At 46.2% G+C, this 26,356-nt stretch overlaps 8 non-coding genes across 8 annotated transcripts; all 8 read right to left on the bottom strand.

Annotated features, from left to right (window-relative positions):
* Nucleotides 1-23: 23 nt before the first annotated feature.
* On the bottom strand, nucleotides 24-214 carry LOC141192675 (U2 spliceosomal RNA). Its single transcript, XR_012265985.1, has one exon. It is a non-coding gene; the product is annotated as a U2 spliceosomal RNA (small nuclear RNA).
* Nucleotides 215-1,329: 1,115 nt separating this feature from the next.
* On the bottom strand, nucleotides 1,330-1,520 carry LOC141192674 (U2 spliceosomal RNA). The gene has a single exon (XR_012265984.1). It is a non-coding gene; the product is annotated as a U2 spliceosomal RNA (small nuclear RNA).
* A 1,115-nt stretch (nucleotides 1,521-2,635) lies between these two features.
* Nucleotides 2,636-2,826, bottom strand: LOC141192673 (U2 spliceosomal RNA). Its single transcript, XR_012265983.1, has one exon. It is a non-coding gene; the product is annotated as a U2 spliceosomal RNA (small nuclear RNA).
* A 1,115-nt stretch (nucleotides 2,827-3,941) lies between these two features.
* On the bottom strand, nucleotides 3,942-4,132 carry LOC141192672 (U2 spliceosomal RNA). The gene has a single exon (XR_012265982.1). It is a non-coding gene; the product is annotated as a U2 spliceosomal RNA (small nuclear RNA).
* Nucleotides 4,133-5,247: 1,115 nt separating this feature from the next.
* On the bottom strand, nucleotides 5,248-5,438 carry LOC141192671 (U2 spliceosomal RNA). The gene has a single exon (XR_012265981.1). It is a non-coding gene; the product is annotated as a U2 spliceosomal RNA (small nuclear RNA).
* A 1,115-nt stretch (nucleotides 5,439-6,553) lies between these two features.
* On the bottom strand, nucleotides 6,554-6,744 carry LOC141192670 (U2 spliceosomal RNA). The gene has a single exon (XR_012265980.1). It is a non-coding gene; the product is annotated as a U2 spliceosomal RNA (small nuclear RNA).
* A 1,115-nt stretch (nucleotides 6,745-7,859) lies between these two features.
* On the bottom strand, nucleotides 7,860-8,050 carry LOC141192669 (U2 spliceosomal RNA). Its single transcript, XR_012265979.1, has one exon. It is a non-coding gene; the product is annotated as a U2 spliceosomal RNA (small nuclear RNA).
* A 1,115-nt stretch (nucleotides 8,051-9,165) lies between these two features.
* On the bottom strand, nucleotides 9,166-9,356 carry LOC141192667 (U2 spliceosomal RNA). The gene has a single exon (XR_012265977.1). It is a non-coding gene; the product is annotated as a U2 spliceosomal RNA (small nuclear RNA).
* Nucleotides 9,357-26,356: the final 17,000 nt, after the last annotated feature.

The raw sequence follows: 26,356 nt of genomic DNA, 5'->3' as shown, positions 1-26,356 counted from the left end.
TGATTTTAGAAACTGCATTAAAGAAGGGGTGCACCGGTCCTGGAGATACTGCAATACCAGGTCAATGCGTGGAGTGGACAGAGCAAGCTCTTTTTCCATCTCCCTGTTCTAAAAATCCATTTAATATATGGTCCCCAGATAGGGGACGTATCAGATATTAAACTGATAAGAACAGATACTACACTTGATCTTAGCCAAAAGGCCGAGAAGCGATAACCAGAATTGGTTTCAAACTACGGAGCCACCCAAGGATCCTGAAAAGTCCATTTGTGGAGATGAGCTCCTGGACTCCCGTTAAGAAGACATGTTGTCAACCTCTAGATCCCTTACATGCCTGCACTTTTCGGCTTGCTGCTGCTGCAATCCACGCGTTTTAGATCTGCATAACTCCAGCTCTTTAAACACAGCACCTTCACCCCCTGCTGTTCCCACCCGCCTCAACACCGTTGGAAGGGAGGAGAACCAATTAAGGCGGGGGGTGGGGTGGAACGAGCAGCTGTCTACCCTTAGCAGGAGGGCTCCTGATTACATACCTCTCCTGCTGCTGCTGCTGCTGGCTGTCCAGCAGCAGACTGAAGGTGGCTGCTGCTGTGCACAGGTATATAAAGGCTCAGAGCCTATTATGACACGCGCAGCCAGCGTTCCATTGCCACATTCCATCTACTGCAGGCAGGATACCTGGCTGGCTGAATGTCGCTGAGAAGCTCACAGAGACCGCCATAAGCAACAGTTTAACAGAATGCCACAGACTAATCAACCAAACTTTTTGGGTTGGGTTCTCTTTTATAGTCTGCAGGCATTAAATGAAAGAAGTCAGTGTTCCAGCAGAGGGAGACAACGTTTCAGAAAAGGCATTGTAGCAAACCAAAAAAGAAATTTTAAGCGCAGCAGAGTAACCAGCGCACATACCTGTTAGCTCAGGTGAGTTTAAAAGGCTGCTGTTGATAACAAGGGCATTTGCTAAATAGATGGTGTGTGTGCAACAATATACTGAAAGGTCAATTATATTGTGCAGCTTATCTCACCACCTGTAGTTATTTAGGTGAAAGCTCCAAAATGCTTGCCTAATATGTCTGTTTATCCAAAAGGAAGTAAAAAGGGAGAGCTAGAAAGATAGCATTGCATCACATTACATGGCAATGCAATGCACAGTTGCTGAAGTTGAACCAAAATGAGCTTGTAATCTGGCTTCTGCAACTTTGAACATGAAAAATCCAATGAGGAGAAGAAAAGCAAAGCCAAAGAGTCCATCCCAAAATCCGACAAACAAGCAAAATGAACAAAAAACATTGAATTCAATTCTTTCTGATTTTAGAAACTGCATTAAAGAAGGGGTGCACCGGTCCTGGAGATACTGCAATACCAGGTCAATGCGTGGAGTGGACAGAGCAAGCTCTTTTTCCATCTCCCTGTTCTAAAAATCCATTTAATATATGGTCCCCAGATAGGGGACGTATCAGATATTAAACTGATAAGAACAGATACTACACTTGATCTTAGCCAAAAGGCCGAGAAGCGATAACCAGAATTGGTTTCAAACTACGGAGCCACCCAAGGATCCTGAAAAGTCCATTTGTGGAGATGAGCTCCTGGACTCCCGTTAAGAAGACATGTTGTCAACCTCTAGATCCCTTACATGCCTGCACTTTTCGGCTTGCTGCTGCTGCAATCCACGCGTTTTAGATCTGCATAACTCCACCTCTTTAAACACAGCACCTTCACCCCCTGCTGTTCCCACCCGCCTCAACACCGTTGGAAGGGAGGAGAACCAATTAAGGCGGGGGGTGGGGTGGAACGAGCAGCTGTCTACCCTTAGCAGGAGGGCTCCTGATTACATACCTCTCCTGCTGCTGCTGCTGCTGGCTGTCCAGCAGCAGACTGAAGGTGGCTGCTGCTGTGCACAGGTATATAAAGGCTCAGAGCCTATTATGACACGCGCAGCCAGCGTTCCATTGCCACATTCCATCTACTGCAGGCAGGATACCTGGCTGGCTGAATGTCGCTGAGAAGCTCACAGAGACCGCCATAAGCAACAGTTTAACAGAATGCCACAGACTAATCAACCAAACTTTTTGGGTTGGGTTCTCTTTTATAGTCTGCAGGCATTAAATGAAAGAAGTCAGTGTTCCAGCAGAGGGAGACAACGTTTCAGAAAAGGCATTGTAGCAAACCAAAAAAGAAATTTTAAGCGCAGCAGAGTAACCAGCGCACATACCTGTTAGCTCAGGTGAGTTTAAAAGGCTGCTGTTGATAACAAGGGCATTTGCTAAATAGATGGTGTGTGTGCAACAATATACTGAAAGGTCAATTATATTGTGCAGCTTATCTCACCACCTGTAGTTATTTAGGTGAAAGCTCCAAAATGCTTGCCTAATATGTCTGTTTATCCAAAAGGAAGTAAAAAGGGAGAGCTAGAAAGATAGCATTGCATCACATTACATGGCAATGCAATGCACAGTTGCTGAAGTTGAACCAAAATGAGCTTGTAATCTGGCTTCTGCAACTTTGAACATGAAAAATCCAATGAGGAGAAGAAAAGCAAAGCCAAAGAGTCCATCCCAAAATCCGACAAACAAGCAAAATGAACAAAAAACATTGAATTCAATTCTTTCTGATTTTAGAAACTGCATTAAAGAAGGGGTGCACCGGTCCTGGAGATACTGCAATACCAGGTCAATGCGTGGAGTGGACAGAGCAAGCTCTTTTTCCATCTCCCTGTTCTAAAAATCCATTTAATATATGGTCCCCAGATAGGGGACGTATCAGATATTAAACTGATAAGAACAGATACTACACTTGATCTTAGCCAAAAGGCCGAGAAGCGATAACCAGAATTGGTTTCAAACTACGGAGCCACCCAAGGATCCTGAAAAGTCCATTTGTGGAGATGAGCTCCTGGACTCCCGTTAAGAAGACATGTTGTCAACCTCTAGATCCCTTACATGCCTGCACTTTTCGGCTTGCTGCTGCTGCAATCCACGCGTTTTAGATCTGCATAACTCCACCTCTTTAAACACAGCACCTTCACCCCCTGCTGTTCCCACCCGCCTCAACACCGTTGGAAGGGAGGAGAACCAATTAAGGCGGGGGGTGGGGTGGAACGAGCAGCTGTCTACCCTTAGCAGGAGGGCTCCTGATTACATACCTCTCCTGCTGCTGCTGCTGCTGGCTGTCCAGCAGCAGACTGAAGGTGGCTGCTGCTGTGCACAGGTATATAAAGGCTCAGAGCCTATTATGACACGCGCAGCCAGCGTTCCATTGTCACATTCCATCTACTGCAGGCAGGATACCTGGCTGGCTGAATGTCGCTGAGAAGCTCACAGAGACCGCCATAAGCAACAGTTTAACAGAATGCCACAGACTAATCAACCAAACTTTTTGGGTTGGGTTCTCTTTTATAGTCTGCAGGCATTAAATGAAAGAAGTCAGTGTTCCAGCAGAGGGAGACAACGTTTCAGAAAAGGCATTGTAGCAAACCAAAAAAGAAATTTTAAGCGCAGCAGAGTAACCAGCGCACATACCTGTTAGCTCAGGTGAGTTTAAAAGGCTGCTGTTGATAACAAGGGCATTTGCTAAATAGATGGTGTGTGTGCAACAATATACTGAAAGGTCAATTATATTGTGCAGCTTATCTCACCACCTGTAGTTATTTAGGTGAAAGCTCCAAAATGCTTGCCTAATATGTCTGTTTATCCAAAAGGAAGTAAAAAGGGAGAGCTAGAAAGATAGCATTGCATCACATTACATGGCAATGCAATGCACAGTTGCTGAAGTTGAACCAAAATGAGCTTGTAATCTGGCTTCTGCAACTTTGAACATGAAAAATCCAATGAGGAGAAGAAAAGCAAAGCCAAAGAGTCCATCCCAAAATCCGACAAACAAGCAAAATGAACAAAAAACATTGAATTCAATTCTTTCTGATTTTAGAAACTGCATTAAAGAAGGGGTGCACCGGTCCTGGAGATACTGCAATACCAGGTCAATGCGTGGAGTGGACAGAGCAAGCTCTTTTTCCATCTCCCTGTTCTAAAAATCCATTTAATATATGGTCCCCAGATAGGGGACGTATCAGATATTAAACTGATAAGAACAGATACTACACTTGATCTTAGCCAAAAGGCCGAGAAGCGATAACCAGAATTGGTTTCAAACTACGGAGCCACCCAAGGATCCTGAAAAGTCCATTTGTGGAGATGAGCTCCTGGACTCCCGTTAAGAAGACATGTTGTCAACCTCTAGATCCCTTACATGCCTGCACTTTTCGGCTTGCTGCTGCTGCAATCCACGCGTTTTAGATCTGCATAACTCCACCTCTTTAAACACAGCACCTTCACCCCCTGCTGTTCCCACCCGCCTCAACACCATTGGAAGGGAGGAGAACCAATTAAGGCGGGGGGTGGGGTGGAACGAGCAGCTGTCTACCCTTAGCAGGAGGGCTCCTGATTACATACCTCTCCTGCTGCTGCTGCTGCTGGCTGTCCAGCAGCAGACTGAAGGTGGCTGCTGCTGTGCACAGGTATATAAAGGCTCAGAGCCTATCATGACACGCGCAGCCAGCGTTCCATTGCCACATTCCATCTACTGCAGGCAGGATACCTGGCTGGCTGAATGTCGCTGAGAAGCTCACAGAGACCGCCATAAGCAACAGTTTAACAGAATGCCACAGACTAATCAACCAAACTTTTTGGGTTGGGTTCTCTTTTATAGTCTGCAGGCATTAAATGAAAGAAGTCAGTGTTCCAGCAGAGGGAGACAACGTTTCAGAAAAGGCATTGTAGCAAACCAAAAAAGAAATTTTAAGCGCAGCAGAGTAACCAGCGCACATACCTGTTAGCTCAGGTGAGTTTAAAAGGCTGCTGTTGATAACAAGGGCATTTGCTAAATAGATGGTGTGTGTGCAACAATATACTGAAAGGTCAATTATATTGTGCAGCTTATCTCACCACCTGTAGTTATTTAGGTGAAAGCTCCAAAATGCTTGCCTAATATGTCTGTTTATCCAAAAGGAAGTAAAAAGGGAGAGCTAGAAAGATAGCATTGCATCACATTACATGGCAATGCAATGCACAGTTGCTGAAGTTGAACCAAAATGAGCTTGTAATCTGGCTTCTGCAACTTTGAACATGAAAAATCCAATGAGGAGAAGAAAAGCAAAGCCAAAGAGTCCATCCCAAAATCCGACAAACAAGCAAAATGAACAAAAAACATTGAATTCAATTCTTTCTGATTTTAGAAACTGCATTAAAGAAGGGGTGCACCGGTCCTGGAGATACTGCAATACCAGGTCAATGCGTGGAGTGGACAGAGCAAGCTCTTTTTCCATCTCCCTGTTCTAAAAATCCATTTAATATATGGTCCCCAGATAGGGGACGTATCAGATATTAAACTGATAAGAACAGATACTACACTTGATCTTAGCCAAAAGGCCGAGAAGCGATAACCAGAATTGGTTTCAAACTACGGAGCCACCCAAGGATCCTGAAAAGTCCATTTGTGGAGATGAGCTCCTGGACTCCCGTTAAGAAGACATGTTGTCAACCTCTAGATCCCTTACATGCCTGCACTTTTCGGCTTGCTGCTGCTGCAATCCACGCGTTTTAGATCTGCATAACTCCACCTCTTTAAACACAGCACCTTCACCCCCTGCTGTTCCCACCCGCCTCAACACCGTTGGAAGGGAGGAGAACCAATTAAGGCGGGGGGTGGGGTGGAACGAGCAGCTGTCTACCCTTAGCAGGAGGGCTCCTGATTACATACCTCTCCTGCTGCTGCTGCTGCTGGCTGTCCAGCAGCAGACTGAAGGTGGCTGCTGCTGTGCACAGGTATATAAAGGCTCAGAGCCTATTATGACACGCGCAGCCAGCGTTCCATTGCCACATTCCATCTACTGCAGGCAGGATACCTGGCTGGCTGAATGTCGCTGAGAAGCTCACAGAGACCGCCATAAGCAACAGTTTAACAGAATGCCACAGACTAATCAACCAAACTTTTTGGGTTGGGTTCTCTTTTATAGTCTGCAGGCATTAAATGAAAGAAGTCAGTGTTCCAGCAGAGGGAGACAACGTTTCAGAAAAGGCATTGTAGCAAACCAAAAAAGAAATTTTAAGCGCAGCAGAGTAACCAGCGCACATACCTGTTAGCTCAGGTGAGTTTAAAAGGCTGCTGTTGATAACAAGGGCATTTGCTAAATAGATGGTGTGTGTGCAACAATATACTGAAAGGTCAATTATATTGTGCAGCTTATCTCACCACCTGTAGTTATTTAGGTGAAAGCTCCAAAATGCTTGCCTAATATGTCTGTTTATCCAAAAGGAAGTAAAAAGGGAGAGCTAGAAAGATAGCATTGCATCACATTACATGGCAATGCAATGCACAGTTGCTGAAGTTGAACCAAAATGAGCTTGTAATCTGGCTTCTGCAACTTTGAACATGAAAAATCCAATGAGGAGAAGAAAAGCAAAGCCAAAGAGTCCATCCCAAAATCCGACAAACAAGCAAAATGAACAAAAAACATTGAATTCAATTCTTTCTGATTTTAGAAACTGCATTAAAGAAGGGGTGCACCGGTCCTGGAGATACTGCAATACCAGGTCAATGCGTGGAGTGGACAGAGCAAGCTCTTTTTCCATCTCCCTGTTCTAAAAATCCATTTAATATATGGTCCCCAGATAGGGGACGTATCAGATATTAAACTGATAAGAACAGATACTACACTTGATCTTAGCCAAAAGGCCGAGAAGCGATAACCAGAATTGGTTTCAAACTACGGAGCCACCCAAGGATCCTGAAAAGTCCATTTGTGGAGATGAGCTCCTGGACTCCCGTTAAGAAGACATGTTGTCAACCTCTAGATCCCTTACATGCCTGCACTTTTCGGCTTGCTGCTGCTGCAATCCACGCGTTTTAGATCTGCATAACTCCACCTCTTTAAACACAGCACCTTCACCCCCTGCTGTTCCCACCCGCCTCAACACCGTTGGAAGGGAGGAGAACCAATTAAGGCGGGGGGTGGGGTGGAACGAGCAGCTGTCTACCCTTAGCAGGAGGGCTCCTGATTACATACCTCTCCTGCTGCTGCTGCTGCTGGCTGTCCAGCAGCAGACTGAAGGTGGCTGCTGCTGTGCACAGGTATATAAAGGCTCAGAGCCTATTATGACACGCGCAGCCAGCGTTCCATTGCCACATTCCATCTACTGCAGGCAGGATACCTGGCTGGCTGAATGTCGCTGAGAAGCTCACAGAGACCGCCATAAGCAACAGTTTAACAGAATGCCACAGACTAATCAACCAAACTTTTTGGGTTGGGTTCTCTTTTATAGTCTGCAGGCATTAAATGAAAGAAGTCAGTGTTCCAGCAGAGGGAGACAATGTTTCAGAAAAGGCATTGTAGCAAACCAAAAAAGAAATTTTAAGCGCAGCAGAGTAACCAGCGCACATACCTGTTAGCTCAGGTGAGTTTAAAAGGCTGCTGTTGATAACAAGGGCATTTGCTAAATAGATGGTGTGTGTGCAACAATATACTGAAAGGTCAATTATATTGTGCAGCTTATCTCACCACCTGTAGTTATTTAGGTGAAAGCTCCAAAATGCTTGCCTAATATGTCTGTTTATCCAAAAGGAAGTAAAAAGGGAGAGCTAGAAAGATAGCATTGCATCACATTACATGGCAATGCAATGCACAGTTGCTGAAGTTGAACCAAAATGAGCTTGTAATCTGGCTTCTGCAACTTTGAACATGAAAAATCCAATGAGGAGAAGAAAAGCAAAGCCAAAGAGTCCATCCCAAAATCCGACAAACAAGCAAAATGAACAAAAAACATTGAATTCAATTCTTTCTGATTTTAGAAACTGCATTAAAGAAGGGGTGCACCGGTCCTGGAGATACTGCAATACCAGGTCAATGCGTGGAGTGGACAGAGCAAGCTCTTTTTCCATCTCCCTGTTCTAAAAATCCATTTAATATATGGTCCCCAGATAGGGGACGTATCAGATATTAAACTGATAAGAACAGATACTACACTTGATCTTAGCCAAAAGGCCGAGAAGCGATAACCAGAATTGGTTTCAAACTACGGAGCCACCCAAGGATCCTGAAAAGTCCATTTGTGGAGATGAGCTCCTGGACTCCCGTTAAGAAGACATGTTGTCAACCTCTAGATCCCTTACATGCCTGCACTTTTCGGCTTGCTGCTGCTGCAATCCACGCGTTTTAGATCTGCATAACTCCACCTCTTTAAACACAGCACCTTCACCCCCTGCTGTTCCCACCCGCCTCAACACCGTTGGAAGGGAGGAGAACCAATTAAGGCGGGGGGTGGGGTGGAACGAGCAGCTGTCTACCCTTAGCAGGAGGGCTCCTGATTACATACCTCTCCTGCTGCTGCTGCTGCTGGCTGTCCAGCAGCAGACTGAAGGTGGCTGCTGCTGTGCACAGGTATATAAAGGCTCAGAGCCTATTATGACACGCGCAGCCAGCGTTCCATTGCCACATTCCATCTACTGCAGGCAGGATACCTGGCTGGCTGAATGTCGCTGAGAAGCTCACAGAGACCGCCATAAGCAACAGTTTAACAGAATGCCACAGACTAATCAACCAAACTTTTTGGGTTGGGTTCTCTTTTATAGTCTGCAGGCATTAAATGAAAGAAGTCAGTGTTCCAGCAGAGGGAGACAACGTTTCAGAAAAGGCATTGTAGCAAACCAAAAAATAAATTTTAAGCGCAGCAGAGTAACCAGCGCACATACCTGTTAGCTCAGGTGAGTTTAAAAGGCTGCTGTTGATAACAAGGGCATTTGCTAAATAGATGGTGTGTGTGCAACAATATACTGAAAGGTCAATTATATTGTGCAGCTTATCTCACCACCTGTAGTTATTTAGGTGAAAGCTCCAAAATGCTTGCCTAATATGTCTGTTTATCCAAAAGGAAGTAAAAAGGGAGAGCTAGAAAGATAGCATTGCATCACATTACATGGCAATGCAATGCACAGTTGCTGAAGTTGAACCAAAATGAGCTTGTAATCTGGCTTCTGCAACTTTGAACATGAAAAATCCAATGAGGAGAAGAAAAGCAAAGCCAAAGAGTCCATCCCAAAATCCGACAAACAAGCAAAATGAACAAAAAACATTGAATTCAATTCTTTCTGATTTTAGAAACTGCATTAAAGAAGGGGTGCACCGGTCCTGGAGATACTGCAATACCAGGTCAATGCGTGGAGTGGACAGAGCAAGCTCTTTTTCCATCTCCCTGTTCTAAAAATCCATTTAATATATGGTCCCCAGATAGGGGACGTATCAGATATTAAACTGATAAGAACAGATACTACACTTGATCTTAGCCAAAAGGCCGAGAAGCGATAACCAGAATTGGTTTCAAACTACGGAGCCACCCAAGGATCCTGAAAAGTCCATTTGTGGCTAAGTGCCAGAATTGGCGCATCCTATGAATGCGCCATTTCTGGGGCGGCTGACGGTTGGTGTTTCTAGCCTGGGAGGGGGCCAATATTCATGGCTCCCTTCCTGGGCTATTAATATCAGCCCCCAGCTGTCTGCCTAGCCTTTGCTAGCTATTAAATTAGGGGGGACCCCACGTCATTTTTTTTGGGGGGTCCCCCATTTTAATAGCTAGTAAAGGCTATGTATTCAGCTGGGGGCTGATATTAGTAGCCTGGGAAGCTCCGTAGGTATTACCCCCTTCCCAGGCTTCAAACATCTGCCCCAGCCGTCTGCTTAACCTCCGCTAGAGCCTAAAATTAAGGGGAACCCCACGCCAATTTTTTTAATAATAAATCCTTTATTTTAATACTAAATGACAAGTACAGTAACCAACACTATCACTGTACTTCATATATATGTGACTGACATGTTTCTATCTATCTAATCTATGTGTGATGCTCTATCTTTCTGTTCTAAATTGTCGGGTACCGCTGCTGAATTGCCGGCCGGCTTTTTTAAAGAGACAGTGCATGAAAACACTATTATTTTTTTAAATAAATCCTTTACACTAAATGACAAGTACAGTAAGCAACACTATCACTGTACTTATTATATATGTGACTGACATGTTTCTATCTATCTAATCTATGTGTGAAGCTCTATTCTTTCTGTTCTAAATTGTCGGGTACAGATGCTGAATTGCCGGCCGGCTTTTTTAAAGAGACGGTGCATGAAAACACTAATATTTTTTTTAATAAATCCTTTACACTAAATGACAAGTGCAGTAACCAACACTGTCACTGTGCTTCTTATATGTGTGACTGACATGTTTCTATCTAATCTATGTGTGATGCTCTATTCCTTCTTGTCTAAATTGTCGGGTACCGGTGTATGTCGCTGCTGAATTTGCCGGCCGGCTTTTTTAAAGAGAGTGTCTTCTGAGCAGTTTGTCAGCTTTTGGACACCTTTGCAGGTGTTTTCTATGTGTTTCTATGTGTTTTTGTTTGCCTGCCATTGGTTTTAACGGTGTTCGACGGTGTTCTAAGGTGTTCGACGAACAGTTCGACGAACAGTTCCTCGAACATCCCGGTGTTCGATGAACCGAACCGAACCCGAACACTACGGGGGTGGCTCAACACTAGTGGTGATATCTGAGATGGAGGCTGAACATGAGGAGGAGGAGGAGGAGGAGGAGGATGCGCAGGAGCTGTACACTGTGGGGGCAACTCTGACTGACATAGGGCCCGCAATCCTCGGTGTGGGGAGGATGTGTTCCGTCCCAAGGTCCGACTAGGTCCCGGCTTCCACTATGTTTACCCAGTGTGCCGTCAGAGAGATGTACCGTCCCTGGCCACAAGCACTTGTCCACGTGTCCGTTGTCAGGTGGACTCTCCCAGTAACTGCATTGTTGAGGGCACGGCAGATGCTTTGGGACACGTGCTTGTGTAGTGCGGGGATGGCACACCGGGCAAAATAGTGTCGGCAGGGGACCGAGTACCGAGGGACGGCCACCGCCATAAGATTGCGGAAGGATTCCGTCTCCACCAGCCTAAAAGGCAGCATTTCCAATGCAAGCAGTCGTGAAATGTGCGAATTTAGGACTGTGGCCTGTGGGGCATTAGCTGCGAATTTCCGCTTTCGTTCAAAGGTCTGGGATATGGACAATTGAACGCTGCGGTGGGACGTGGACGTGGACGTTGATGCTGTTTCTTGAGAAACTGCCATAACAAGTGAAGACTAGTGTTGAGCCACCCCCGTAGTGTTCGAGTTCGGTTCGGTTCGTCGAACACCCGTGTGTTCGCCAAACTGTTCGTCGAACTGTTCGTCGAACACCTTCGAACACCGTTAAAACCAATGGCAGGCAAACAAAAACACATAGAAACACATAGAAAACACCTTCAAAGGTGTCCAAAAGCTGACAAACTGCTCAGAAGACATAACTAACACATGGAAAAATGACAAGTACATATAGTCATGCGAAAATAAAAGAGGTGGAGGAGTAAAAGGAGGGGGAGACACAGATATAGGCATGTCATGCCCTTCTAAAATCCAAAAAGTGAGAAGCCGACACGGCCAGTCCGTTCCTGCCCGTGCCACCTCCGTGTCGACGGGTTTGTGCCAGAGCCGCGGTGGACCCTGACGGCCAGCCCCCCTCTCCTAATACTGGTGCCTGTCCGCTGGTGGGTCGAGCCCCCCGCGGTCGGGGGGGAGTAACATCTGCAGAGGAAAGACCATCTTCCAGCCAAACTAACATGTCGACTTCTTTTCGTGGACAATGTGATACGATCCCTTTGTTACGGACACGCCCATCGCTACAAATTCCAGATGAGGCACAAAAACAGCAGGTGCTTCAGCGGATATCAAGTGCTCCTTCAAGTGGGCTCTCCTCCACCTCAACTTCAACATCACAAATACTCCAGTCCTCAGAGGTGTCACCCCAATCGCACTTGCTTCCTCACAGCTCCCAAGTCTCCAGCTGCCCGTCTGAGTATGGGGTAACACAGATGGTTGAGTCTGCACAGCTGTTTACTCATACTATAGCCTGGGAAACGGAGGTCTGCTCCAGAGCTTCTGTTAATCCAGACGAGGAAATGATCTGCACTGATGCCCAGAATCTTTATAAGTCGGATCCAGGACCAGATGAAGAAGGTTCTCAGCATAATGTAGACCCTCGTTCCCAAACTGTAACTCCTGTTGGTGGAGACAATGATGAAGACGATGATGAGACTCAAATACCTGATTGGAGCGACAACTTGATTTTTCGGTCAGGGCAGGAAGAGGTTGGCTTTGAGGACGACGGGTGTGATAACACACAGGGTGATGATGACAAGGTTGGAGATCCCACTTACTGTCAACCCACAGTCAGCCAGTCGATGAGGTCACCCTTGCCTTTGCCTGGCCTTTGGGATGTCGCGGTGGTCGGCTCCCTGGCCCGTACCCTGGGGTCACTCTTTAAAAGGGTGGATAATTGTTAATTTTATAAGAGTTTGTGACACCACCTGTGGTATCTGGTGAGAAGCACCAGCGCTGCAGCAGTCCACTGAGGCCCATGATAAGGCAGCTCGATGGTATAGCTCCCCACAGGTGGAGCTAGGTCTCAGGGCAGCGTATGCAGGGGGAATGCAGGACAGGCGAGACCCAGCTGGGTCAGAGCAAGAACGGAAACGGACACGGTAGTCACTTCAGTACCTTTTACTGGAGGAAATTCAGGCACATCCTGGAGCACTGTAGGGTGAAGGGTGCATATCAGGATCCTCCCCAATGAGCGGGTGTAGGGCCTCCTGTTTCTTGCCTCTGCGCAGTAAGTTTCTGACCTGCCTGGAGCTAGGCCTAACTTTGTCTCTGTCCTGCGCTGGCTGACCTTGTGGTAGGGCCTTCTCTTGAAGTTCACGCTCCCAGTATGCGGGGCCTAAGCGTCTCCTGGCTCTGTTACGTATCAGCACCTTAGCGATCCTGGGACTTGTAGTTCTCCAGGGATTCCGGTTATGCCTTACTGGGTCATAGAGATCCCGGTAAGCTCGGATCCGGTGTCCGGTAAATGCTTCGGGGTGAGCTGGTTAAGCTCCTCTGCCCCTTATGTACTAACTCGCCACTCGCCTTCGGCCTACTCGGGCCCTCAATAGGCTATACACACTAACGGCAGCTTGCCGCGCTTCACCGATCTTATGACGCCGGCACACCTTAAGCTCTATCTGGGCTCCCTGAATCTAGCTAGCAGGAGCCTCGTGCTCCACTGCTGAACTATTAACTGAGTTCTCTAGACTAGACTGAGCTCCACTGCAGACTGACCTCTCTTAGGCTTCTCTACTGCAGGAACTCTTCAGAGGAACTGAACTGCCTAGCTCCACCTTCCCTATTTATATCCCTAACGGGCTCCCTCTGCTGGTCTGAGGTGGAAGGTGGAGATGTGTGAATGTTTATGGGGGCCTCTTGTGGAGGATTCCATCAATACACTCTTCTAGGATCTGTGATACCAAGCGCAGCGGGGCGTCACAGATGCTATTGACGACGAGGTTAGGTTGCGCCTTCCTGGACAGAGACGGAGTACTGGAAGCACGTCAACAACTGCATCCTCAACCACAACTCCGCCTCTGACCACAAGTCGTAGTGGCTCTTCAGGTCGCATGGGCTCTAAGCCTTGCATAGCCTGGGCATTTATTCAGATCGATAAGGATGACCCAACTCGTGTTATCTGTAATATTTGTCACCAAAAGCTAAGTAGAGGCCAAAAAATCCATAGTTTGAGTACTTCATGCATGTACCGTCACATGGATATGAAGCATAAGTTGCAGTGGGAAGCTCACTGTGCTACAATGCGGCCTAGCAGGCTGGGCCAACCACCGTCTGCCCCGTCTTGTGCATCCGCGGCCTCTTCATCCTCTGTGACTGGGGGGACAGCAGTCACACATGTTTTTGGACGCAGACCTGCCACCTCTTTACCTGCAACAGCCAGTGTGATTGGCAGGTCGTCAGTTCATTGGGAAGTGGAAACACCTGCTGGTGTTGAGAGCTCTCTGACATCGAGAGCACCACCTTTGGATCAAGGCAACCTAACATGTCCGCCTGCATCTTCCTCACAGACCGGCAGTTTGCCAGGGACACCCTACTCAACCCCGTCAAAGCACAACAGCCAGCCCTCGGTCCCTCAGATGTGGACAAGTAAAAGACCATTTCCTCCTAGCCATGAGAAAGCTAAGAGGTTGAATTTCACCATCTGCAAGCTGTTGGCTACAGAAATGCTGCCTTTCCGCCTGGAGGACACAGTGGATTTTTGAGACCTTATGTCCGTCGCAGTGCCCCAGTACCAGATGCCCAGTCGGCACTACTTCTCAAAGAAAGGTGTGCCTGCGCTCCACCAGCATGTCGCACACAACATCACCGCTTCTTTGAGAAACTCTGTGTGTGACAGGGTGCATTTCACCACAGACACTTGGACGAGTAGGCATGGACAGGGGCGTTACATGTCGCTGACAGGGCACTGGGTAACTATGGTGACAGCAGGACAAGGGGCTGCTGTCCAAGTCTTGTCGTCCCCGCGAGTTGTACGTCAATCCTCTTTATCTAGAAGTTCCTCCACTGCTTCTGCCTCCTCAACCTCCTCTCGGTCCTCCACCTGCACCCAAAGCCTGTCTGGTAATGCCACCTGCTTTCTAACTGCGCACCTCCTTACTATGCTGGCAGCAGGGCTCAACGGCATCAGTGTTTACTTTGAAATGTCTGGGAAATGTGAGTCACACAGCTGAGGACTTGTGGTCAGCTCTGGAGACCCAGTTTCATGAATGGTTGTCTCCACTGGACCTGCAACCAGGGAAGGCCGTGTGCGACAATGCTGCAAACCTGGGTGCGGCCCTTCGCCGGGGCAATGTTACACACGTGCCTTGTATGGCTCACGTGTTGAACCTGGTTGTCCATAAATTTTTAGCCCACTATCCCGGACTAGATGGCCTTCTGCAGAGGGCACGGTCGCTGTGTGCTCACTTCCGCCGTTCGCATCCCACAGCTCAACGACTTACATCTCTACAGAAGTCGTTGGGCCTGCCAGTTCACCGGCTGAAATGCGATGTGCCGACACGGTGGAATTCAACTCTGCACATGTTGCAGCGACTGTGGCAGCACCGACAAGCCCTGGTGCAATAGTTTCTGACGTATAGCCTGGGCCAATGAGATCCAGAGGTGGGGCAAATCACACAGCAGGAGTGGTCTCAGATCAGGGACCTATGAAGTTGACGCGCCCCCTGGGCCGTGGGGTACCCGGAGCCGGGCCGGTAGACGCTGGGGGTTGTAGTCACTGTGGCGGTGACCCGGTCCGTGACCCAGGGCGGTCAATCCAACGGTAATTTGTATATATGGATTTTATAATGTCCGACTACGCCACCTGTGGAGTGCGGCCAAAGGGGCCGCTGCTGCGGAACAGTACTCTGAAGCTGGTGGTTTTGCTGCAATGGTATTATTACTCACCACAGGAAGAGTGTAGCTTCAGGGCAGTGTGGGTGGATGATGGTGGTTGTAGTGCAGGGAGTCAGTAATGAACACAGAGTCCGTGTGATGCAGTCCCAAGATCTTTACTCACAGTTGTTGCAGTCCAGATTACAGGTACCAGAGCTATCTCACCCGTCGTGCTGTGCGTACTCAGTGAGGGGCTCAGTCCACCCCCAGATAGCTCCGGAGTACTTAGCAGGACCCCCTTCTGTGTGTCCTTTCTCTGGCCTTCTCCCTGCACCTCACACCCAGTGACACTTCTATCCGGTATCCTCGGGCCTTGGCGGGCGACTTGTGTTCTGTCCCCTGGGTCCTATGTGGCTACCTTCTTAGTGAGACTGGTGTGGACTTTTGCCTGCAGTACATGAAATGCTGCAGCCTCCGGTTTCTAGTTGAGCCTTGCTGTTTCTCCTCTAGTTGAGGGACCGGTTCCCCTTATCTGGCCTGACCCCTCTACCTCCTGGTAGCAGCGGGAGTACAGGTGGCCTTCTGCACGGCCCGTAGCCCTAGGGTCCCTTCGGTTCCTGGAGCCTTCCTGCTCCCACTCCTCTCTTCTCTCCTTCAGTCCTGGGCCTCCCAGGCTAGGCCCGCCTCCGGAGCAGAGCTCATGCCGAGCCTCTGCTCCTGTCACTTTTCCTCCTCTGACTGGCTTGCTCTTTCTAAGATGGCTTCCTATTTATACTCTCCCTGTCATGTGCTCCCCTAAGCTGCTCCCCTAAGCACCCACTACATAGGATCCTCCCACCAGCTAGGGACCTGGGACTGTGCTCTCCCTTAGGAGCAATCTCGCCCTAACCCCACTGCGGGTATGTGTTGGATGCAGGTGTTAGGGTCCCGAGCCATACGCCTTCCTTACCTGAGGGTGAGATACCACACCTCTGGGTGAGATGCAGTAACTCTGTGGTGACTGCACCCTCAGGGGCGCCACACACCTTTCTGCACAGTTTTGAAATGGCGACGAAGATGTTTAGTGCTGACGACGATGCCATTATCAGCATAACTATTCCGGTGATTTACATGCTGGAGCACACATTAAACAGAATTCAGAGTCAGGTGGTCGGACAAGAGGAGGTGGAGGAAGTAGAGGAGGAGTCGTATGCGGAAGGGATAACATCTCCAAGGTCCAGACGGTTGGCAGCACCAAGGAGGCAGGCATGGGAGGGTGGGGGAGAGGGATTAAACAGGGCGCATGGTAGCAGCCAAACTGTTGAGGAAGGTGCAGGAGCCGAGGAAGAAGTGGAGGATGAACTGGCGATGGGCATGGAAGACTCAGATGAGGGAGACCTTGATCACATTTCTGTTGTGCGAGGTTGGGGGGAGAGGGCTGAGGAAAGAAGCATGATTCTTACCTCGCTACCAACACAACAAGGACTTGGTCCTCCTGGATGCGCAAGACACATGAGTGCCTTCTTGCTGCACTACCTGCAACATGACCCTCAGATTGCAGAATTCGAAGTAATCTCGACTACTGGGTTGCCACACTCTTAGATCCCCGGTACAAAAGTAAATTTGCCGAAATAATTCCTGCCATAAAAAGGGATTGACGCATGCAGGAGTATCTGCAGACGCTGTTGCAGAATCTTACATGTGCTTTTCCACAAAACACCAGTGATGCACGAAGTGAATCTCACAGTTCTAACTTGCCAACCGCGGGACTGTCGAGTCTTCATCACTCAAACCGTAACAGTAACACAGTATCTGCTGGTAACAGCAATTTTGTGAAATCGTTTCACCACTTTTTTAGACCATCCTTTGCAAGGCCACAGGAGACAAGAAGTCTGACACATAGTCAATGCCTAGAGAGGATGGTGCAGGAGTATCTCCAAGTGAACATCGAAGCCATGACTGTGTCACTGGACCCTTGCTCATTTTGGTATTCCAATCTGGAAAAATGGCCGGAGCTCGCCACTCACGCCTTGGAGATCTTGTCATGCCCTGCAGCCAGTGTTCTCTCTGAACGTGTGTTCAGCGCTGCTGATGGTGTGCTGACAGATAAGCGCACGCGGCTGTCCACTGAGAATGTAGACAGACTCACGTTCATAAAGATGAACAAATCATGGATTCGCAAGGACTTTTCTAATCCTGTGTTATCCTTGGGAGGCTAAAAGCTTGAGGATTTGGTAATATCACCTCACCAACCGTTTTAAGCAACTGTGGGGCAATTGATGCCACTTAACCCTAGAACGCATGACCATAAAAATCTACACTTTCATATACCTGGGGCCTTTTAGGCCCGTGTGCAAATAACATTGAATAAGTCAAACTCAAATGACAAACAACTATATACATGAAGAATACCTAGAGTTTCAAAATTCTAACTAAAGTAATCTTGCAGAAAATAGAAAACAATTAACAGGGCGGGACTGCGAGGCCCCAGGTATGCGTTCTAGGGTTAAGTGGTGTCTGTGCCACAATTTTGGGAAAAAATGGAAACTCTTTTTGGAGTCCCCTTGCTGTGTCTTACGTGACGTTGGCATCGTCAATTCCAAGTGGGTTGGGTCGCTCCCCCCCCCCTTTTAACTGTAAGAAACTACATACACTATGGCTTGGGGTAACACAGATGATTGAGATGATTGAGTCTGAAGAGCTGTTTACTCAGAAGTCTGCTCCAAATCTTCAGTGTCTGCTAGTCAGCGTAGAATTTTTAACTGCATCTAGCCTAGGCAATACTTTGGGCGTAGTAGCCCAGCTGCGAAGCAAGCTGCACCGCCTGTGTATCTAATAAGAATTTTTAAATGCATCTAGCCTAGGCAGACTGTGGGGACTCCCAACCAAACCCAGATGCTCAGCCCCCCTACCGCCCCCCTTTCCTTGACAATACAATAATGTAACTCTTACAACTGGATGGGTGAGGATCGGTCACAGCTTTATTAACTCTTTATACTCATTCCATTAGAAAGACATTTTATTTCTAAAATAATTCAGCTTGTTGCAGCATGCCCTGGGTCTCCACTCCGGCAACTTGGCCAACAAGTGTAACTCTCCAACATGTCCTTTCTATTTCCAGGCCACGGAGGATCCTGCGTACTCGTATGCAGGACTCTGACCCCCACCCATCACTCTTAACGCTTGTTCCACTCCGTCCTGGAGTCCTGACAGGAATATGTCCAGTCCAATATCCATTAAGTGAACACCGTCGGGCCGTATGAGGCCTGCTTTATCTCCTTCCAGTTGTCGGTGTCGTACCACTACACCGCCTCTGTCTCTTCTAAATTTTGCCATCCGAATATTTATTACCCGCCTTGTCCGTTCGATGGCCGTGATGTCTCGCGCACCTTGCCATACCGCTATCGGCACAATCTCTGACCATACTATAGCTAGTTTTGTGAAAAATTCTCTGAAGCGCTCAGTGTCTAGTTTCATTATTGCCATTAGTTATGCGCTCTTGTGATGACCTAGGTTGTTTCCCCCGGCCTGTATAACTAAGATGACCAGACATCTTGCCTCTCTCCCTACCTTGATTACCTCCATTAGTACCTGTGGCCATAGCAGGCCTCTAATACCTCTCCAGTTGAAACATGTGTTATGAAACTCTAATTTCCTCCCGCCTGGGCGAACTTTCGCCCTTTAATCTGCCCAATATATATACGAGTGGCCTATCACCCACACTGTTGGCTTAGCGTCACCTGTAAAAGAAACAAACCACGTTAGGATAACAAGTCCGGTCTTATGTATCTTGCCAAACACGTGGATCACCATCTCTCTATCCTCTGAACTTCCGTTTCTGACAGTCCTGCTCTTGCTGCTTCTGTGGCCGCGTCTATGCGGAATGAGTGTGTCCCGTAATCTTTGGGGTGGTTCCCTGCCGATGTTATGCATTTATTAAATATAGCTTGGAACTGGTATCTTGATAATGGCGTCCCATCAATGTGTGATAGGAACAAATTACTTTGTGATCTGATGGTTAGATATGGTTTTACTATTGTTACCCGACTCAGTGTACCGCTTGTGGGTTGTAGAAGTACCCAAGTGCCCCTGCCCGCTGGAACCATTTTCGATTTGTGTATGCGTAGACGTATTGCATTATTGCCTATGACTACGTCCTGGTGTAATAAGCCTCCACTGGTGCTAATTTTGGATTGAGGGACTAATTCGCTTATGCATAGCGCCCCGAAGAAGGCGATCACAAATGCAGTAGACAGTAGTGTTGCTTCAAATTGTGAGTGTCATGTTAATGGTGTTAGGGATATGATGTGAGAAATCAGTTTTAGTGACACGGGACGGGACGTCTACACTCCTGACTTGGCTGACCCCTTTTCCACCCTTTTATGGATTGTCTGATGATGAATCTTTGTCACATCTCCCCAATTCAGTAGTTGGAAGTGAAATGCTACTCCGGTCAGACACCGCTGCGCTGACGCCCCTGATATGCCCCTCATCATTAGCTGGTGGAGAAATTCTATGGTGACTTGTGATCTGGCTTGTTCACATTGGTCAACCCGTCTGCCTGCTACTAGTCGTGTCCACTCTTCCCATGCCTTACCGTATGCTTGCCACGTCGACGGGGCAACTGACGCTCTGATTAATGGCATCAACTATTCGCCACTAGATCCCATAGGGAAGGTGGGCAACTGTTGTCCCGATGGGTGGGCCTTGTGGAAGAGCTCTGTGAAAATCTGCCAATTGAATTGTTATAAAGCGTTAGCAGCAGCTTTAAACCCCTCAGCATAGTGGCTAGCGCGGACCCATACATTGTGTTTTAGGCACAGGAATGCTAGCCTGGGTAGTAGGCCTAGCACTGGGAGAGACGATGATGCCATCTTATTAATGCAGTGCGCTAAGCTGGTGTTTTTTGTTATGAAGCGTATATTTTTGTAAGCCAGGAGCGCGCCCCATATTTCTATTGCTACCACTATTGGGAAGAAAAATTATTTTCAGGGCTAGATGCAGCGAAAAATTATTATTAATTGAAAAGCTGGTGGAGCTTGGTATAGATGGCCTAACACAATGAGACCCACACACTGCTAGAAGGCCAAATATTTTTTCAGAGTTAGATGCAGAAAAAAATTATATTCAGTTTGCAACCTGATGGAGGTCAGTATAGATGGATTAATAGAACAAGTCCCACACACTGCTAGAAGGCCAAATATTTTTTCAGAGGTAGGTGCAGACAAAAAATTATTTTGAATTTGCAACCTGATGGAGGTCAGTATAGATGACTAATAGAACAAGTCCCACACACTGCTAGAAGGCCAAATATTTTTTCAGTGCTAGATGCAGAAAAAAATTATATTCAGTTTGCAACCTTATGGAGGTCAGTATAGATGGACTAATAGAACAAATCCCACACACAGCTAGAAGCCCAAATATTTTTTCAGAGGTAGATGCAGAAAAAAATTATATTCAGTTTGCGACCTGATGGAGGTCTGTATAGATGGATTAATAGAACAAGTCCCACACACAGCTAGAAGCCCAATATTTTTTCAGAGGTAGATGCAGAAAAAAATATATTCAGTTTGCAACCTGATGGAGGTCTGTATAGATGGATTAATAGAACAAGTCCCACACACAGCTAGAAGCCCAATATTTTTTCAGAGGTAGATGCAGAAAAAAATATATTCAGTTTGCAACCTGATGGAGGTCAGTATAGATGGACTAATAGAACAAGTCCCACATACTGCTAGAAGGCCAAACATTTTTTCAGAGCTAGATGCAGAAAAATATTATATTCAATTTGCAACCTGATGGAGGTCAGTATAGATGGACTGATAGAACAAGTCCCACACACAGCTAGAAGGCCAAATATTTTTTCAGAGGTAGATGCAGAAAAAAATTATATTCAGTTTGCAACCTGATGGAGGTCAGTATAGATGGACTAATAGAACAAGTCCCACACACTGCTAGAAGGCCAAACATTTTTTCAGAGCTAGATGCAGAAAAAAATTATATTCAATTTGCAACCTGATGGAGGTCAGTATAGATGGACTAATAGAACAAGTCCCACACACAGCTAGAAGCCCAAATATTTTTTCAGAGGTAGATGCAGAAAAAAATTATATTCAGTTTGCAACCTGATGGAGGTCAGTATAGATGGACTAATAGAACAAGTCCCACACACTGCTAGAAGGCCAAACATTTTTTCAGAGCTAGATGCAGAAAAATATTATATTCAATTTGCAACCTGATGGAGGTCAGTATAGATGGATTAATAGAACAAGTCCCACACACAGCTAGAAGCCCAATATTTTTTCAGAGGTAGATGCAGAAAAAAATATATTCAGTTTGCAACCTGATGGAGGTCTGTATAGATGGATTAATAGAACAAGTCCCACACACAGCTAGAAGCCCAATATTTTTTCAGAGGTAGATGCAGAAAAAAATATATTCAGTTTGCAACCTGATGGAGGTCAGTATAGATGGACTAATAGAGCAAGTCCCAGAACACTGCTAGAAGGCCAAACATTTTTTCAGAGCTAGATGCAGAAAAATATTATATTCAATTTGCAACCTGATGGAGGTCAGTATAGATGGACTAATAGAACAAGTCCCACACACAGCTAGAAGGCCAAATATTTTTTCAGAGGTAGATGCAGAAAAAAATTATATTCAGTTTGCAACCTTATGGAGGTCAGTATAGATGGACTAATAGAACAAGTCCCACACACAGCTAGAAGCCCAAATATTTTTTCAGAGGTAGATGCAGAAAAAAATTATATTCAGTTTGCAACCTGATGGAGGTCAGTATAGATGGACTAATAGAACAAGTCCCACACACAGCTAGAAGGCCAAATATTTTTTCAGAGGTAGATGCAGAAAAAAATTATATTCAGTTTGCAACCTTATGGAGGTCAGTATAGATGGACTAATAGAACAAGTCCCACATACAGCTAGAAGCCCAAATATTTTTTCAGAGGTAGATGCAGAAAAAAATTATATTCAGTTTGCAACCTGATGGAGGTCAGTATAGATGGACTAATAGAACAAGTCCCACACACTGCTAGAAGGCCAAACATTTTTTCAGAGCTAGATGCAGAAAAAAATTATATTCAGTTTGCAACCTTATGGAGGTCAGTATAGATGGACTAATAGAACAAGTCCCACACACAGCTAGAAGCCCAAATATTTTTTCAGAGGTAGATGCAGAAACAAATTATATTCAGTTTGCAACCTGATGGAGGTCAGTATAGATGGACTAATAGAACAAGTCCCACACACTGCTAGAAGGCCAAACATTTTTTCAGAGCTAGATGCAGAAAAATATTATATTCAATTTGCAACCTGATGGAGGTCAGTATAGATGGACTAATAGAACAAGTCCCACACACAGCTAGAAGGCCAAATATTTTTTCAGAGGTAGATGCAGAAAAAAATTATATTCAGTTTGAAACCTTATGGAGGTCAGTATAGATGGACTAATAGAACAAGTCCCACACACAGCTAGAAGCCCAAATATTTTTTCAGAGGTAGATGCAGAAAAAAATTATATTCAGTTTGCAACCTGATGGAGGTCTGTATAGATGGATTAATAGAACAAGTCCCACACAGAGCTAGAAGCCCAATATTTTTTCAGAGGTAGATGCAGAAAAAAATATATTCAGTTTGCAACCTGATGGAGGTCTGTATAGATGGATTAATAGAACAATTCCCACACACAGCTAGAAGCCCAATATTTTTTCAGAGGTAGATGCAGAAAAAAATATATTCAGTTTGCAACCTGATGGAGGTCTGTATAGATGGATTAATAGAACAAGTCCCACACACAGCTAGAAGCCCAATATTTTTTCAGAGGTAGATGCAGAAAAAAATATATTCAGTTTGCAACCTGATGGAGGTCAGTATAGATGGACTAATACAACAAGTCCCACACACAGCTAGAAGCCCAATATTTTTTCAGAGGTAGATGCAGAAAAAAATATATTCAGTTTGCAACCTGATGGAGGTCTGTATAGATGGATTAATAGAACAAGTCCCACACACTGCTAGAAGCCGAATATTTTTTCAGAGGTAGATGCAGAAAAATATATATTCAGTTTGCAACCTGATGGAGGTCTGTATAGATGGATTAATAGAACAAGTCCCACACACAGCTAGAAGCCCAATATTTTTTCAGAGGTAGATGCAGAAAAAAATATATTCAGTTTGCAACCTGATGGAGGTCTGTATAGATGGATTAATAGAACAAGTCCCACACACAGCTAGAAGCCCAATATTTTTTCAGAGCTAGATGCAGAAAAAAATTATATTCAATTTGCAACCTGATGGAGGTCAGTATAGATGGACTAATAGAATGATGCTATGCCCAAAAGATTTTACTTCACTAGGTGCAGTAAAAAAATTGGTATTCTATACACAGGTGGTATATCTTGCAACACAGATAGGCTACTCCACTGACTAACACACTCTGCAATAGGCCAAAAAGGATTAGCTTTGCTAGATTCAGCCAAATGCTGTGAAAAAAACTTGCACAGCACTGGCACAGACCTGCCTGGCAAAAACTGATAGGAACTGATGTAACCTAGTCCTGAAAAGGACTCCAATTACAATTAGTCTTTACTCCCACAACCTATCTATTTAAGAGCACAGACCTGCCTGATAAAAGTCGTAGGAAATGCTGTAACCTAGTCCTTAAAAGGACTGCAATCACAACTATTCCCTACTCCCAAGCTATCTGTAGATTTGTGCGAAAATTGGCTTGAAATTAACAAGGTATAGCGCACACAGCAACAGCGGTGCCGTCTAACACGCAGCTGCAGCAGTGAGAAAATGGTGGCGACGGGGAAAATGGCTTGGTCTTATAGGGCAAGGACATGTGACATACACTGCCAATCACACATGCCCTTGCTTGTGTGAAAAAAAGCACTTCGCTCCGTGTGTGCGCTGCTGATAGGCTGACAGATTGCACCTCCCCACTGCAAATGCGGGAAAGAGAAAAAAAATGGAGATCTTCATTGTTCCTGCAGAGATCCATCCCCTGCCCCTCCCCCCACCCCGCTGTACACTCAAACTGCGTATTAACATTAATTTTCATCATTACTGAGCAAAAATCCAGTTATGATTTTGGTGCACGAACAGTTATCGAACATAACCTCGAACAGCCGAATTTTTCTCAAATTGTTCGTGTTCGCCGAACGGCTCGAACACCGCCCAAAACAGCTCGAATTTGAGATTGGTGAACAGTTCGAGTAGAACAACGCTCATCTCTAGTGAAGACTGAGAGGAGGGGGCATCTTTATATGCAGTATGGACAGGGGATTGCCTTGCACACACAACAGGGGGTTCTATTGCACGCACAACAGTGGAAGAAGCAGTGGTGACACCCGCTGACACTGGTCGTGGACCCTGGGTTTCGCCCCACAAAGTCGGGTGCTTTGCTGCCATGTGCCTGATCATGCTGGTGGTGGTCAGGCTGGTAGTTTTGTCACCCCTGCTGATGCTGGCATGGCAGGTGGAACATATGGCCTTTTTGGGGTTATCAGCAGAGTCTTTAAAAAAATTCCGGACTCTGGAAGACCTACCGCTTGTACTGGCAACGTCCCTCGTGTTGGTGTTACGGGGAACGGTTGCCTGCCTTCTGTCTGCGGCCACCACACTGCTTCTTCCTGCCTGTTGGGGTACTCTGCCTCCCTCCCCCTGTGTGCTGCTGGCCTCACTCTGCATGTCCTCCTTCCACGTTGGGTCAGTTACTAGATCATCCACCACCTCCTCATCTTCCACTTGCGCACCACGATCCTCCTCCTCACTTCCTGGCAATTGTGTCTCGTCATCGTCCACCTCTTGTGACAGATTGCCAACGTTGACTTCCTGTGGCCGTGGCTGTTCAAATATTTGGGCATCGCAACATGGGATCTCCTCTTCCACCACTTCAAGCGTATCAGGCGAGGGGCCCAAATATGGAAATGGACCAGTGAACAGCTCTTCAGAGTGTCCAAGTGTGGGATCACTTGCTGTCTGACTACACTCGGCATGGTGGGATGAAGGAGCATCAGGGTGAGGTGGAGTATGCGGTCGAGACTCACGGCTACTAAGAGTTGACCGTGTGGAAGACAGACCGGAGGTGGTGGTGCCCAGGTAACTGGAAGTATTGTCTGCTATCCAATTAATAACCTGTTCACACTGATCAGTTCTCAATACTGGTGTTGTTCTGTGCTTCCCTAGTAATTCGGTCAAGAAGTGGGAGCGAGAAGATGTGGCTGTTGGTTGTGGCACATTTTCACCTTGGCCACGGCCCCGTCCTCTGCTCGAACCATCACCAAAACGTCCACTTCCACGTCCCTTGCCACGCACCTTGCCCATTGTAAATGAAGTAAAATAGCTTACACTTGCACTATCAATGGAAAAAGGGTAATAAAGAGTAGATTAGAACCGTGGAAGAGGAAAACCACAGTTATTGTTTACTGGAGTATACCACACTTTTTTAAATAGAGATATTTGCGGCTCAACAGTGAGCGACACACTCAAACTGCTTTTTTTTAGATACCAAAGGCCCAAAACTGGATAGTACAGCGATTTGACCCGTGGAACTGCGAAACCACACTGGGATGTCGGGCCTACACAAGACTATTTTCAACAGATATATTTTTGTGTCACAACAGTCAGGAGACACTACTGTTTTTCTTTACGGAAAAAACTACCAAAACCTGAATAATAGAGATTTTTTACCGTGGGATGGCAAAACCACAATTATAATTTACTGGTGTATACCAGGCTTTTTAAAATATATATATATTTGCGGCTGAACAGTGAGCGACACACTCAAACTGTTTTTTTTAGATACAAATGGCCCAAAAGTGGATAATACAGAGGTTTGAACCGTGGAACTGCAAAACCACACTTGTATTTCTCGGGCCTACACCAGACTATTTTCAACAGATATATTTGTGTCTGAAAAATCAGGGAGACACTATTATTTTTTTTTTACAGCAAAAAATGCAAAAAGCAGGATAATAGAGATTTTTTACCGTGGAACAGCAAAAGCACACTTCTGTCTCTCTGGCCTACACCAGA

Source organism: Phyllobates terribilis, unplaced genomic scaffold, assembly GCF_046119375.1.
Source record: "Phyllobates terribilis strain yellow unplaced genomic scaffold, ASM4611937v1 Scaffold_63__1_contigs__length_7903474, whole genome shotgun sequence".
Classification (NCBI taxonomy): domain Eukaryota; kingdom Metazoa; phylum Chordata; class Amphibia; order Anura; family Dendrobatidae; genus Phyllobates; species Phyllobates terribilis.
This window is presented reverse-complemented; position numbering and strand designations above follow the sequence as displayed.